The sequence below is a fragment of the Prionailurus viverrinus genome, chromosome A2 (genome assembly GCF_022837055.1).
Source record: "Prionailurus viverrinus isolate Anna chromosome A2, UM_Priviv_1.0, whole genome shotgun sequence".
Lineage (NCBI taxonomy): Eukaryota > Metazoa > Chordata > Mammalia > Carnivora > Felidae > Prionailurus > Prionailurus viverrinus.
In genome coordinates this window covers 85229579-85245563 of record NC_062562.1, presented here as the reverse complement: position 1 = coordinate 85245563, position 15985 = coordinate 85229579, and the positions used below count along the sequence as shown (strand labels likewise).

Sequence of the window (15985 nt, the reverse complement as noted above, 5' to 3'; positions counted from 1 at the left end):
TCATACATGGTAAAGTTACAACTGCTTCCATTTTCTTTTAGATACAACTTATCAAAAAGCTGGGGACAGGGTGCCTGTAGGTCTGTATCTCAAATACTCCCTGAGAGAAGAGAGAAATGCAGGCAGAGCTTAAACTGGACAAGAAGAAAGCAAAAAACCAGATCAAAGTAAGATTTTAGTATTAAAAGGAACCAGTCTTGCATCCTATATTGTTAGGGTAGAAAACTTCACAGGGATTACATAAGCATAATTACCAGTTTGGAGTCCGATGAAAAAGGGCAAATCCTCCAATATTAACTCACTTGCAAAATGCTGGTTGGAAGACAATGGAATTAACACTGATAACTGTGGTTATGTTTGCCCCAAGTGCTGGGTCAAATCACTGCTGACTGCTGTGAGCCCCACCTTCAAGTATCCAAGAATGGCTGTGGAGTTTTGAGTGACACTCCACTGAGGCAGTATGATTGCTAAACCAAAGTTAGGCTCTGCCGCCAGTGTTTGCCAACTTCCCCAGCTTACAAGTGAGCTGCTCCTCACCCTGGTTCTTTCTTTAAAAAAAAAAAAAAGGGATAGAAAGAAACAATTACGCCGTGACGTTTAAAAGAACACAGAAGCAGATCCCTCTCCAGGGATATTCCTACTTATTTTCTTAGAGTGGTTCCCTTGACTCCTTTCATCCTGTGTCTTTGTTATTAGGAACCCGATAAAAAACATGCACACTTCTCTTAGGAGAAGAATCAAAGCATTGATGAATATTCTAGTTTGTGAAAGCTGGAGAGAAGAGGCTTCTTGGTCAGGGCATTGCAAAATCAACAGCTTGGGGTCTACAATAGTTATGACATTCTTTTGCCATGTAAGAGAACTAAGATAGCAATATTTGGTGGGTGTACTCTTATTTTTGCAACTCATTAGAATAAAAAAGTAAAGACACTCCAAAAACAAATCGAGCCATTATAATATAAGCTAAATTAGACAAAAAAATGTGATTTTTCTCCCATCATTTAGTCAGTAATTTCCTGGGGATTACTGTTGATAATATGCATCCTTATACATACATATTTGGTGAATATTTATCATGTGACCACTGTGTTCCAAGAACTCGGCCACAAAGAGGAAGAAAGCATGTTTCCTACCATGAGTTTTTCTGCAATGCACTACAAATATTTCCATATAAAATACAACGTGTGCACTCTATGTTAACTAGAATTTAAACAAAAACTTGAAACAAACAAAAGAGAATAAATACAATGTGTGAGTACTGAACACTTTCAATCCACCTTCTAAAGTGGGGTGCTACCCTAGTTGTGAACATTCATTCTAGAGCTATTTACCATGTAATCAAAATCTGTAATTTAATTACCTTTATCTTGTAAAATTTGAAACTCTCCATAAAAAATAATAGTGAGGTTCCCAGTGGTGAAATGAATGGCTTCAAAGATTTATGAGTTGGCTAGAAATATGGCTAACTCCCTACTCTTACATCACAGGTTATAAAAACCCACCAAGCCCAGATGCCTAAGGCTCAGTTGAGAAATGGCCCATTGTGTAGCTTTTGATTTGGGGACATTCCCCATTGTCTGACTATGACGGTATGGTTAGCTGAATTCCATGGTTAGCATGTCAAGCATATGCCTTTGAATTGTCCACGTAAGGACTACTGAGACACTGAAAAGTACAGAACATGAAAGCTTCGTGGAGCATGGGCAACAGGTTGAGTTCCTGCTTGCTGCTCATCTGCTTCAGTTAGAAGCCAATTTGAGAGAGTTTTCACTTTGTCTGTTTTAAGAAGGAGATTTATAGCTCTCCCTGCTGTTAGTTGTTGAAAGCTACCAATATTTACTAAGATAAAGCAATAATAGAATACATTCAAATCAGCTTGGATAGGTTAGCAACACCTCCCTGCAAGGAGCTCACATTCTGGGGACGCACCTCACATACAGAGGACAATTCTGTAGAAAGATTCTACGGTAGAAGATAACAGAGTTTCCTAGGCTCCCAGAACATCCACATTTACTCAGATATAAATAGCTGTTACTCTTAGTTCAAAGACCTTTCACCCACTTCTACGCATGACACATTTCTTCTCTCTGTTCATGACCTTTATACTGCAGAAATTGAAGGAATCTTAGGAATCATCTGGTCCTGATAATTGAGCAAAAGAGGTCACAGAGACCCAGAGAACTGGAAATGCTTATTCTACATTGCCCTAATGATTTTCAAAAAAACATTGCTTTCTTTTTCTCCTTATGCTTCTGTTTTCTCTAGTTTTTACCTCTTGTCACATATCTTCTTCTAGGTTCTGGTTTGATATTTGCTAAAGCATTGCTTTCGTTTTGTGTATATGTCATTATTCTTTGTTCCTCTTTAGCAATGCTCACCAACTTAAAGTTCAATTCCTGGATAATTAGAATAACTTTTACCTCTTTTTGATTGCCATGCACTAGATACTATCACTAGAGTGAAGTTGATTTTTTAAAGCTATTCTGGTTCCTGCTCTTTGGACTTCTCAAATTTATTTTAAATATTTAAACATCTTCAACATAATTTAAATTTAGTTATTAAATATGAAAATAAAAATTTTCTACTTGATTAATATATTCTATTTCTTCCCTTTCACATAGGACACTTTGAAAAGTTCTAGGAAAGAGTAAGGGAGAAGACCTATTAACATTATACCATGGGCCAGGTGTCATACTAAATGCTTCCATTTGTCATTATTTAAGTCCACAAAAAATTCTCTAATTGGGTATTATGAGCCACATTTTTACAGAGGAGATAACACAAGGAAAACTAAGAAAATTAGATAAATGCTAAAATTTTCAGCATCAGTATAAAATGGATGACCTTGAGTTTATGCATCCATACAACAAGCAATAGCAAAGATTAGTACGAAGACATAAGGATACATGGTCACATACAAACACTTCCTTGCCCAGATCTAAATCTTTACCTTTTGCCAATATAATGCTCTCAGCAGACACATTTTGCTATGCTACCCTGAGGTTTTAAAATTATTTTCATTACTCTTATATAGAGATTATAGTTACATTAAATAAGAATGTAAAGAAATTTCTTATTAAACTATTCCTCTTGGCACTGGGTATTTCTGGGTCCAGAGTTTATGAAGGTAAATAAAACTTATCTTCATGGAGTGAGAGATAGACATACAGAAAAGTTATTATAGTAATATGATAGGTGGTTTAATGGAAGGTTTATGGCACAGTGGAGGACATACAGAGGGGGAAGTTTCAGCAGGAGAGATGCCAAGCTTCACAGAGGGATTAATATTTCCAGCTTCTTCCAAAAGCGTAAGTCAGAGACTGACTACCATGTATTGGCCAACACAGAGAAAGGTTAAAGGCAGAAGGTATTTCTCCATCTTTAAAAAGAGCAATTTCTACCAAAAAGCTAGTGACCTCAAGGAAGAAAATATAAAAAGTTGTTGCCAGCAACATCAAAATAAGATTAGAGGAAATTAATTTCAAATTAATTGGATGCCTGCTAAGTTCAGGCATTGTTAGGGGAAAAATGTGGTTTCTTCTTAAAATTCAAAAGCAATTTGTATTAAGCTGCCAAGAATTATAACTTTGCATAAATAAGTCCAAGAAGGAACTAAAAATTCTTCCTCAAAGCCCCCAAATTTTACTTAATGCTGAACAAAAGAGTAACAACATACCGGATACATTTTATAACATCTTTGGTGTTTCCATACCTTCACAGATAGTGGAAGGTCATTTAAATTTAGAAAATGAGAGTAAATATGTTGACATACCAATAAATTGGTAAGCATACCAATTATTTTGATTCATTGATTTGATTTGAAAATAATGAAGCCTGAAAGTTAAGGTGTATATATAACTTTGGAAGCACTTTAATGATTTTTAAATCTAAAACTAATCAGGCTGAACATATCAAAAGGTACATGCTTATGACACTTAGAGATCTCTTTGTTGTATTAAGTAAATTTTAAGAAGATCTTAGTATATTTGTGTATGTCTTACTCAGGATAAAACATATCCTCTTACTATGAATGTTAGGCTTTAAAGAAAGCAAACAGTCATATTCATGCCTCAGGAAACAAGAAACCTGAGGTTGTACAAGTACTGATTCACAGAAGATAAAAACTTCAATGATGCATTCCTATATAAAGAAATTAAATGCAGTAGATGTGTTTCCACTTGAAAGCAGAGGAAAACTGTTTTTAAATAAAAATTTCTCGGTCCTTCTATTTTTGACAATAAAACATTCTTGAAATTGTAAAGTCTAGATCATAGCATTAAGTCAGGGACATTGGCTTTCTAGAAGCACTGATTATCCTCTTATATCCTTTATTTCCCCCACTTTAGAAGTCTTTTCCCAATCCCAGATTACTCATTTTAAAATCTACTCCTACAGATGCCACTCAAATATAAAGCCTTCTGGTCAGATTCATGTCAAGGCTCTCCTTACAAGACACAGAGGCTATGTGAGGACAGGACACTCTCTCACATGCAACCCCTACTCTGACCTCTGTCAGGCACTTTATCCTGGAGTCTCTCCCTGTTTATTGCTCAACTGGATTAGGTAATAGGAAGCCAAGTCTTGCTTCCCTCTATCAAATAGGTAACTCCCAAACTCCCTGGAGGCAGGGACTGGACTCCTCTCTCTCGGAACTATACCTAGCTCAATGTTTAAACCCACAATAAGTGTCAGATATATGGGTAAGCTCCTAGAATGAGACAACTGGACAAATAATTATTCAAATCTAGTTTTAAATACCACTGAAAGGGTATCTTGTGCCCCTTCCTCCTTTGGGCTACATACAAGCAAAGTTGTTTCTAGTGAGTCCCTTCCAAAGTCACTGCACTTATCTCCAGAATCTGATTGCAGGGCAGGTGACGTAGCATTGATGTGTGTTGGTTGACTTTTTAAATAATCACATCACAGTTTTTATTTCTTGCACTATCACATTGTATTTGCTTTGTGAAATGATAATCTTATCAGAAGCATGTTTTTACCAAAAAAACGGACGAAGAGATTAGAACACAGAATACCCTCTCTAAACTGGTGGCTGTGGCTTTCCCTGTCCTGGTCATGAGCACTTGGCAGGTAATGGCCCTGTTTTCCTCAGTTTACTTATGCAACTGTGTAGGGCCTTGAGCAGAGTGATAGGGCCCCAAGAGCTCTGTGAATCTGTTTCTAAACATAGCTGCCTACACATCACACACAGCCTATTATACACCACTGCTCTGGAGCCATGATGGACACAGTGTTTTCGGAGGCTGTTCTCTCTGAGGCATGCCTCAGCTCTGAGATCCTCATATTCGCCTCTGGGGATGGAGGTGAGAAAGCTTGCCTTTAGGAATGTGTCTGCGGCAAGGCAGACCACAGTAGCTCTCTGGGATTCCTCCACATCTAAGCTCCTTTGTTCCCACCTCTATTCAAGTGTATTGCCCTTTGCGCTACTTTGAAATAATGTTGAGAACAATGTGTCAGTTTGATCATAACTGCTTTTCATATCTTTATTAACACTGAATATTCACATAAAGTCTATTTCTTGTCTTCACTCAAGGTCCTTCCCCAATTTGCAGCTTCCTATTTTGCAGTTCAAAGAGAAGGAAGAGGGTAGAGGGATAAAATCATGTGGATTAATATCTCACAATATCATTTCATCATATTATAAAAACTGTAAAATGCAGGAAACAATCAAGGAAACAATGAAGTCCTAAGAGTATGTTCACAGAACTCACAGATCCTTAATCTTCCCTAGAAGATTAGTTGAATATAAATAAGTAGAAGGAAGTGGGGTTCTCAGAATATAAAATTAGGTAATTACATAAAGCATTTAGCACTATCATTGGTATGGTTGAAAAAAAAAGGCATGTGGAAAATGTAAGCCTGGTTTGACCTACTCAGGTAGAGGGAAGTATATTTAGACCAGGTTATGGGAAACTTAAATGCCTGAGCATAATCTGACAGAAAATAATGAAGGAAAAGATGAGTGATTTAAAGACCTCTGGTTAAACATGGAAGATTGAATCCATTTTTACATGCACCTGAAATTTCATTAAAATGAAAGTAATAGAATTAAAAAAAAAACATGAACACATGTGTTCAGCCCAGATATTTAGATGACAAAATCCAGAAAATAAGTCAATATTTAGAAAGCAAATGGACTCATGATAATGGGCCCTAAAATGTCAGATTCTCAACATTATATCTAGAACAGAAAGCCAATATGAAGCAAAAAGGATCTGCTAAATAACTCCAGAAAGGGTCATGAACCAGCAGCATGGAGTGCCATGGGAAGCAGGGTCTAACTTGGTTGACTGTCTAAGTCCTAAACCCCAGATCTTCTCTTCAAATACTCCACTCAGCCAATGCACTCTCCTTCCTCACCCTGTTAAAAGGTAGGGTGTTTCTGCTTTGACAATATTGAGCAAAGAACTCTGGATTTAAAAACAGAAGGCCCAGTTAGGGGCATGAGGGAGATCCATGCAGAAATAAGTTTAAGTGAAATTCCACATACTGATTCCTTTTCTACTGCCACTTCCAGAGCTCTAGCGAGCAAGAAATGACAGGATTTCTTTCTGGGGGAACTGACTGGTCCAAGAGAACACATTACATTACTTCCTAGTAGAAGTGGGTAATGGGGGAGGAAAATGAAATAACCAGAAGCTTACTTGATCCCTCTAGAGGGACACTGTCCAATAAAAGCAGAACGTGAGCCTCATGTTATATATACTTTTGAAATCTTCACTAGCCACATTAAAAGCATAAATAAATGGGTGATATTAATTTTAATATTAATATATCACTTAGCCCAATATCATAAATACTATCCTTTTAATATAATAATTATATATATAAATTATGTGTTAATATATTAATTATATTATCATTATTATAATGTATTATAATAATTGACATAAATTATTAAGGAGATATTTTACTTTTTTTATATACAAAGACTTACAAGTCTGGTTTTTGTTTTACTGTTGTAGCACATCTCAGTTTGGACTAAGTCTATTTCAAGTTCTCAATAGCCACCTGTGGCTAGTGGCTACCATATTGGTCAATGAAACTCTAGAATGAGATTCGTATTTATATGCCACAATTTTAAATGTAAATGGACAATCACCAAACATTTGAGGAACACTTCTGACATGCACGACAGTATTTAAAACAGGCAAGGAGACAAGGACAAATATAAGAAAAGGGAATAAAAAACACTAAATATTTTTTTGTGATTACTCTGTTCAGACAACTAAGGGAAGATACTCCATCATGAAACCAGTGAAACAGAAAATCATAAAGTCATAGAAAGGGAAATAAAAGGTAGCAATAAAGAAAATTTAAGCAATGGTTGTAGAAATAACACAGTCAGCAGGGCATTTGGAATATCACAGGCATGACATCAGTACAGGAGCCACAAGAGCACCATCAGAGGAACAGAACAGATCCAACATTCATAGGAAGGGTTTTCCAGGGAAAGAAAAATAAAACCAGAAAAAAAAGGGGGGGGGGTGGTAAGGATAGAATGCATGAGTGTTATCCAGAATTGAAGGATCTAAGTCTCCAGAGTACAAGAAGTCAGCCAGCTTAGCATGGTGGATTGAAATGGCCACAGGCCATTGTCCTACCTGTCTGTCTTCACATGCTTGCAGAGTATCAAGAATAACAGAAGATCTTAAAAGCCTCCCGGGGGACTTGGGAATAACGTCACACCAAGTCAGAACACTGGGAATTTAGGAGACATGTGAGCAATCTCTTTAGAAATCTGAGGGAAAAGGATTTCCAACTGTAATTCTATATGCAAACATGTTTTCAAGAAGGAGAATTTTAATATCTGCAAGTTCCCAAATTCTACTTGTCTTTTATCTTTTCCTAAGGAGTTCAAACAACTCCCAGAACAGAAACTCCACCAAAGTAAGGAAGTAAACAAAGAAATCAGAAGACAGAGGATGGAGAATATAGCTTGTCTGACAACCGAGAGACAAAAGGAATTTCCAGGAAGAAATTTAAAAGAAGTTCTAGGATAAGAATTATGTCACAGGCCTTGGGGTGGTGGTGAAGTTAGTATTGGGTCAGGAGGATGACAGGATTTTAGGAGGCGATTATCATCACCAGGAAAAAATAAATTTTACCAGAAAGAAAGCACTCATTCCAAACTTGTTATAAGAAAATTTATAACATGAAGGTAGATAGTCAATACTATCAAGAAAGGTGACTATATCAAGTGGGTAAAATGGAGGGAGGGTTCTGTAGTGTAGTATAAAACCTAGATCCTTCTCCATAGGAACAAATCAAAGGCCATGTGTAAAAGAGAATACTTTTTATAAAATCAAGAATTAACACTCTAAGTATGTTATCTAGAATAGTTCAAGGTATTTTTCTCCTGGAAAGAGGCATGGGGAATGGGAGAAGCTAGGGAAAATAGGACAATGGTCTTTTTTTCTTTAGGTGCTAAAATACTATTTGACTTTTTTCAATCACATTCATTTGATAATCAAATACATTTTAAAACAGTATTGTATCTGTTTCTTTTAATATTTTTCATGTTTATTGGGGGGGGGGGGAGAGGGAGGGAGGGAGAGAGGGAGAGGGAGAGAACCTACACAGGAGCAGGGGAGCAGGGAAGGGGCAGAGACAGAGGGAGACAGAGGAAGTGGGCCCTGCACTGGAAGCAGAAAGCCCAAAGTGGGGCTCAAACTCATGAACCTCAAGATCAGGACCTGAGCCAAAGTCCAAAGCTTAACCTCCTGAGCCACCCTGGCGCCCAAAACAAAACAAAAACAAAAACAAAACAAAACAAAGCAAAACAAAACATTTGAATTGAGCTGTCCGCAGTAACTACTTACCAATCCTTTACTTCTTTTCCTATCTTGTGTCTCTTCCCTTCACTCCCTTGGTGTGCCACATCTTCATTTTCTTAACAATTTCCCAGGAAATGTATCTGCTCAGGAAACTGCTTTATTTTCTACTTTACAGAAAGGATTGAGGCCATGGGCTATAGTCTCAATGTCTCTACAAAAACATGGTACCTGCTTCACACACATACGTAAATCATCACCTGGAAACCTTAGCTCTTATAAAGGTATTTTCATGTAGGTAGTGGTTCAGATTGAGGTTTCTGAGACAGAATGGGTGCTAGAAATTTCTAAAACTGCTATTTTGCTGACATTACTCCTATTTAATCTGAAATTTTTTGAAGTCTTTACCAACAGTTGCTATAGAATTCTGTAGATCAGAAAGTCAACACACGGAAATTTGCTTGTGTTTGGAATTTGACCAAGATATTTTATAACCTGTTACTTACCAGCTCCCAGCCTGTACATCTGTAAGTCGAGAACACTTTCCCCTGGTGAAATTATATTCATTAGTCAGTAATTTTAAAAACAAACCTGGGACGCTGTATGGTAGTAAGTATATACAAAAGAAAGGAAACAGACGTATAGATTTAGATAACAGATGATCCAGTAAACTTAGATTGGAAGATTCTTTATAGATCACCTAGGACAACCCCCTCATTTTAGCCTAGAAGCACAGAGAGGACCTGAAAATTTATCTTCTCAGTGTCACAGATAGTAAGAGAAGAGGGACCAAAGTTCATGTCCCCTAAATCTGAAACCTGCAAGGGATATTAAAAGTCATTTAATCTAAATGATTTATTTCTCAGATGAGGAAATGGAGTTTCAGATTTATATATACATAAATGTGTGTGTGTGTGTGTGTGTGTGTGTGTGTGTATACATATACACATATATATGTATATATATAGTTTGGCTTTTAAAATCTTAACCCTAAGATAATTTTGCACCCATTTTACAGATGGGGAAGCTGAGATACTGAAAGGTTACACAATTTATTCAATGTCACAAAATATGTAGCACTTGAATTCAGATTTATTTAATAAATAATAAATAATAATTATATAGCCTATAGTTTTTACACTTGGGAACTACTATTGGAGAAAATTCCCAGAGTTTTCATGAAGCTTTCCCCTAAGCTTATTTGAGAGAAATGATAAAGAGTTGAATAAAGAAAGTTCCAAGCTTCGGATGAAAAAGGAGGAAAGGTATTTGGACACTCATTAACTCATATATTCACTTAAACACTTACTGACCACTGACTATAACCAGACATTGATCTTGGTGCCGGGACACAAAGATGAAAAAAAAATGTCTTTCAGAGATCGTGGTTTTGTTGAGAGGAGATACACTATAAATTAATGGAAAGGCGTCAAAGGATACGTAGACATTTTCTAACCACCCAAGAGGTTGTAAAGTCAGGACAAGTAGAAAGAACAGCATGTATAAATTCAAAGCCAGAAGGGAATGATGTATTTGGAAAACCACAAAATTCTTTGCAGGGAAATGGCACAAAGTGAGAAAGATGAGCAGAAACCAGCTTTTGAAGCCCTTTGCATGATTCTAAGAAACTTGAGTTTTATTCTGTAAGCAGAATAGAGTCATTAAGTCACTTTAAGTCAGGGAAATGACAAGATAAGAGGTTACTTATAAAGGGTCATATTAAAGGCAGTAAGTTGGGATGAGAGTCTACACAGGAGACTAATGAATACTGGGAAGACATGAGGCTCTGAACTAAAACTTGTATTCAGTCAATGAAGAGGAGATGGACTCACTTTAGACAGACTTTTGGAGTAGTAGGAAGATACTTGCAGTGTGTGGTGGCATCCATGGCGAGGAGGGCTATAAAACGAAGCCAGCCCCAGGAGTTCTCCTCCTGAGTGGGAGAAATACTCTCCTGAAAAGCTTTTTGATGGTGCTCTGGAGCCTAACAGCAGGGGTAGGAATAGGAGAAGTAATGAAAACTGGGTAAAAACTGAACCAAGAGCTCCCGTAAAAGCAGAAACAAAACACTAAAATCCACAGGAACCTAGAACTGGACACTTCTCTTATACCAGCACCGGTTGAAGTGTCAAATATAGTATAATGCTAACAAATAGCACAGCAGTTAAGCTGTTAACAGGAACACTCACACACTTCCACTGCTATTAGGAAGTATTTAATCTCTTAATTTCTCATCTTCCCCACTTCACATTCCAGGCAGTGGTTTAGCTTTTAAGGTAGTGGTGTGGAATCAGGGCAGCACTTTAGCATCATCATGGGGGTTGGGGAGATGTGGAGGTAAGTGTGGGGAACAAAGGTCAAGATATGGAGGTCTGTATTGCAAAGGCCATGGACCAATATGTAGGAGACACTTATCATTTCATTTGCTTAGACTAGGCTCAGTAATTTACAGAAGGACCTTGTCAAGAATATGCAATAAATGGAAGGATTACATGAACCTGCTTTTTGGTGGTTGTTTGACCAGTGCCTGCATAAAATGTAAATGCATTAGGACCGTTTAAAGAGGTATAGGATAAGGGAAAAAAGAGAATCTAAGCTAGTGGAAAACAAGAATATTCTCCAAGAAACACTCTGTGTGGTTTTTGCAATTAAAAACAATCACTACTGTTTGCCCCTAAGGCTAATAATACGCCCTGGAAAAACAAGGATTAGATGTAAGAGGAGAAAGGTGCCATTTTATTCTGGCATAAGTCATACAACAATCATTTTAAGAATATCCATGATGGATGTAGTTTGCAGAAACACGCCAAGTGCAGGAATGTTTCGGGTAAGAAAAGTGATTGACCCTAAATTTTTAAATTTCCATTTAAAATAGGTATCTCTTGCTAAACTGGGCACACAAAGTACTCCTTTTGACCATCACAAAAGCAGTCATTATGTTTATTTACAGCAGTCTTCCAGATTGTAATGTTAAAATATACACATACCCCCAAGTACATTATGCAAATTTGACTCTGCAAAAAATAAAGAATGGTCTCCAAGAATACTGATTTCCCAACTAACACTTATTGGTATTGTTCTCCTTTTATTAACAGGGAATTAAGTCAGTTATCATGACCTTGCTCTAACTATTGAACCATTCAGATGTCGCATCCAAAACGATGGCAGTGGTTGTACAAGACTTGAATCAACTCACATCGCCTAGGCTCATAACAGACATCTGTAATCTTTAAAGACTTAAACCTTGTTATTTAATTAACAGTGGAAATGTTTAACTCGAGTTTTAACTTCTCAATGTCAGTTTCCTGTTCAGTTACTGTCTCGCATAAAACAAAGCTACATGTTTCACTTGAAAACAGGAAAGATGAACTAGGATCATGCAAAAGGGTAAATCTTAAGGGGAAAGTAAAAAAATGCACATCTTTGTTTGCTTAGATCCTATCTTCAAAGATAACTAAGGGCAAAGTCTATAAAGTTCAATGAAAATAGCTTCTCTTTATTAATAATATGATAAATAAAGCAGAGGTGGATAACAAATCTCTATTTTGTATTGCCTTTTTTCTAAGACCAATTGAAAAAACTGAAAGGTGGAAAATCTTAACCTTATATATGGGACTGAAACCTTGCATTTATTATGCAGCTCATGTTTAAAAAGCATATACATATAAAGAGAGTGGTATATTTCACAATATTCCAAATCCAAATGTCTCAAATATACATTATGGAAAGGTAATTTTTGCATGTGTGACTTATGGAATCAGGCTTAATTTGTAGCCTTAACGCCCTCCCCCCACTCCTGTCCCATCCCCACCCACAACACCTCCTCTGTAGACTTGATAACAAGTTCTTAAGCAAATTAGAAGCATGGGTCATTTGTTAATGTTTCTACTCATTTGAAATCCACACATTACTAAAACATTGAATACTCGATCATGAACTTGAATCACTCACTAGATGTTCTTTTAAACAAAAGTTATGATGATTTTCTATTATGTAAAGGAAAAAGTAAGATGATTCAATTTATTTTAGGTGGCATCTAGAATATCTAAGTAGAAAATTGATATTTAAACCACATTTAAGTTAAACTTAGATGGAGATTTCCAGAAATACTGTATTCACAATAATTCACAACTCCAAGATTTTACAATCTTGGTTAATTACATTCTTATCCTGTATAGTAAGTGGAAAGACTGCTTAATTTTTCCACAAGTAACTTTCACTACATGAAATTAAGATTTTATTCCATTTATTTCTTATCTGTCAATGTTATATTTTTTTCATTTATGTAACACATTAGTTTTTAGAGTGTAAATGCAAGGAACTGAATCAATTCCCTAAACAGTTTGTGCATGTTGTAGTTATTATACACAGATTGATCTCTTGTGGTTCTCATTGACCATCAAATTACTAGCATCAAATTAATGAGATTTTGTATTAAAATACTGTGCAGTGACTATACCATAGGGCTTAGGGAGACAATTACAAAAAAACTCTATTAGAATCTTATAACCAAAGTAGTGGAAAGTGGATTTCATAGAGGTAAGTTTCATTACTGAAGCAACAAAGAATTTTGTCATATGAAAGAGAAAATAGCTCCTGATGTCCAGGACCTGGTCTGCTGCTATCTGGTAGGTCTTGTTGTTTCTGGACATTGGCCTGGTACTCACAGCCAGCCTTGGTATCCTCTTGTTGAACATCAACAATTTGACAGAACATCAACTTTAGAAAAGGCCACTCTATGATCATGATGGTTCATGACAAAAACCAAGCGCTCTATAATGATGTCAGAGCATTTATGAACACTAAGATACCACATAACTCCCTTTCCCAGCTAATATGGGCCATTGCTGCTGCTTTGCCAATCACAGCCTTAGCCAGTCTCTTCTTCCCTACTCCTAGATAAGGTTTATTAGACCCCCAGTGGTAAAATTACCTTGCTTCCCCACAACATCCAATTCAGAGCACAACTCTGTTTCCTTAACCCCACTTCCAATCTAATCACCCCAAATCCAAATTCTATATGAGTTTCTTTTTACCACCTTCTTACTGAGTCACCCTTGTTTCCCTGTGGTATACTTTGCCCTCTTTGAGATGAATAATCAACTCAACTTGTTCAACTACAGGTGTGTTCCTGCAGGTCTTTGGCTAAAGACCATTGACAGTGATAAAGTATCTCACAAGCTTGGCTCTTCCTGCCAGTGTCATCAAGAAGCTCTAACGTATTTGGTACCACAATACTCCAGAATGTTGTGGAAGACCAAATGGAACTTAAAGGAAGGATAATTAGAAGATGCCTTAGGGATGAGGAACAGGAGAAATGATTATGGGTGTGCAAAATGGCAACAGACAAAGATCTTAAGGTTAGAGCAGCAATATCAAATATAGAATAAAAGAATATGCCAAGCTAGGGGACATCAGCCAGGGCACAGGGAGGACACATCAAGAGCTGAAGGACATTGAACCACTGAAGAGCTTTATAATCCTGTTTCAAAAGAAGCCAGGGGAGAATGTTGTCTTTTTCACTAAAATCCCACTAAAGGGAAGGAGTCTAGGTCACAACATTGAAGATAATATACTATTGTGGTATGTACAAAACATAGGCATAGGGTCATATAATTAGGGAACTAATGGCCCTCCAAGTAAAGGGCCATCAAGATAATGGTCGGTTAATTTTAAACAACTTCTTAAAAGGGATTAAGATAAAGTCTGTATTTAATAGGGATTAAAATTTTAATCAGGGTAGGAAGTACAGGGTACGAGTGTAGATTAAGAAAATAACAAGAGTGATCCTAAGGATGGTGATGAGGAAGGTAATTAAAACAGCAATGTAACAACGGATTTCTCAAAAGCAAGCATTATGAGAACTGAGTTAAACATTTTTGGTTATTCACATATATAGCAATTTTTTTGAGAACAGCTGTGTTAAATCCAATCTGATTTAAATAGCTGTTAAAACTGAACTGAGTGCTAGGAGATATACTTCTCACTCTCTAATCTCTAGCCCTTACTTGCCAGGAGTTTTTTTCCAAAAGAATGAAGGATTTAAAACTAGATCAGACTCGGAGTTTGACTCAACATCATAGTACATGTCCTTTCCTTATCTTATCTTGCCCTCAACCCTTTGCCTACATAGCAAGCACCTGCTGGGTGGTCATGCCTGGAACCTGAACCAAGTTGTGATCTGGCTCCCTTCACCTCCATGTCACAACCCAGAGGATATGCAGATTCTTGCTCCAGGCTTTTTGCAGTTACTTCTACAGGTTAAAATACTGGGTCATTTCCCCTATCAAACTCTTCCTCATTCTTGAAAATTTCAGATTGCTTTTGGAGCTACTTTCCTATCATAGGAAATGATAACTTTCATAGGAAATCATAGGAAATCATTAACTTTGTTTTTCACTTATTTATACTTTTATTTCTCCAGGACACTGGCAAATGTTTCATTAATCTGTAGCCTTTGCAAGAGTAAAATAAATTCCTCTGGCATTCTTGGTCTGGACTTCTAATTGGGACAAAATAGGAGAATGACCAAAACAAAATCCTGGTATCACACTCAAGTAGCTCACAGCATGGCTAGGAAGATAAATTCCTAAGCAGACTGTTATGATACATTGTGACACCTGCACTCAGGTGGGGGGAAGAATAGTGGATTGGGGAAGAGAGATGAAGGACATTTTGGTAGAAGAAGTGTGATCTTCCTTGAGAGTCATAGAATACAGGCCCAGGTAAATAAAGTGGGAGAAGGTAAAGGGATCAGAGCCATTCCCCCCAAATATATAAATCCAGAAGAACACACACAGTGAGGAAATACAGATATTTTGAGAAGGCTTTGGTATAGCATATGAGTTTTGGAAAGACAAGACAGGACACGAGAGAGGCAGGAACAGATGACAACACAAAGACCTAATATCAACAAACCACACCAAGACGTGTGCCTAAATACCTAGGAATTCTTTCTGTCAAGAATTTCTCTTGAAAGCAATAGAGAGCTACTCAATGATTTTAGGGAAGGAATACAATAAAATTCAGCATTGGAAGATGGCTCTGGCTCTCTGGAGAGTAGATTGGACAGAAAGCCAGAGGAAATCTTCTGAACTATTCTAGGCAGAAAAGTATATGGTCTGAATTATAGTGGGCTGGAGAAGAAGAAGTTGAGAAAGATTTCAGAAATACTTAGGAGAGATGGGGAGATA

The 15985-nt window shown here is 36.9% G+C and overlaps 1 protein-coding gene and 1 long non-coding RNA gene across 2 annotated transcripts in view; one reads left to right on the top strand and one right to left on the bottom strand.

Annotated features, from left to right (window-relative positions):
* CD36 (CD36 molecule) overlaps positions 1–400 on the bottom strand; it is a 53507-nt gene extending 53107 nt beyond the window's left edge. The window contains exon 1 of the mRNA XM_047849911.1: positions 255–400. The gene's annotated coding sequence lies outside the window, so the exon portion shown is untranslated. The remainder of the gene's footprint in view (positions 1–254) is intronic.
* Positions 1–12183, top strand: part of LOC125160703 (uncharacterized) — a 30573-nt gene extending 18390 nt beyond the window's left edge. The window contains exons 2-3 of the long non-coding RNA XR_007150344.1: positions 42–167; positions 11888–12183. This is a non-coding gene — a long non-coding RNA (uncharacterized LOC125160703). The remainder of the gene's footprint in view (positions 1–41; positions 168–11887) is intronic.
* Positions 12184–15985: the final 3802 nt, after the last annotated feature.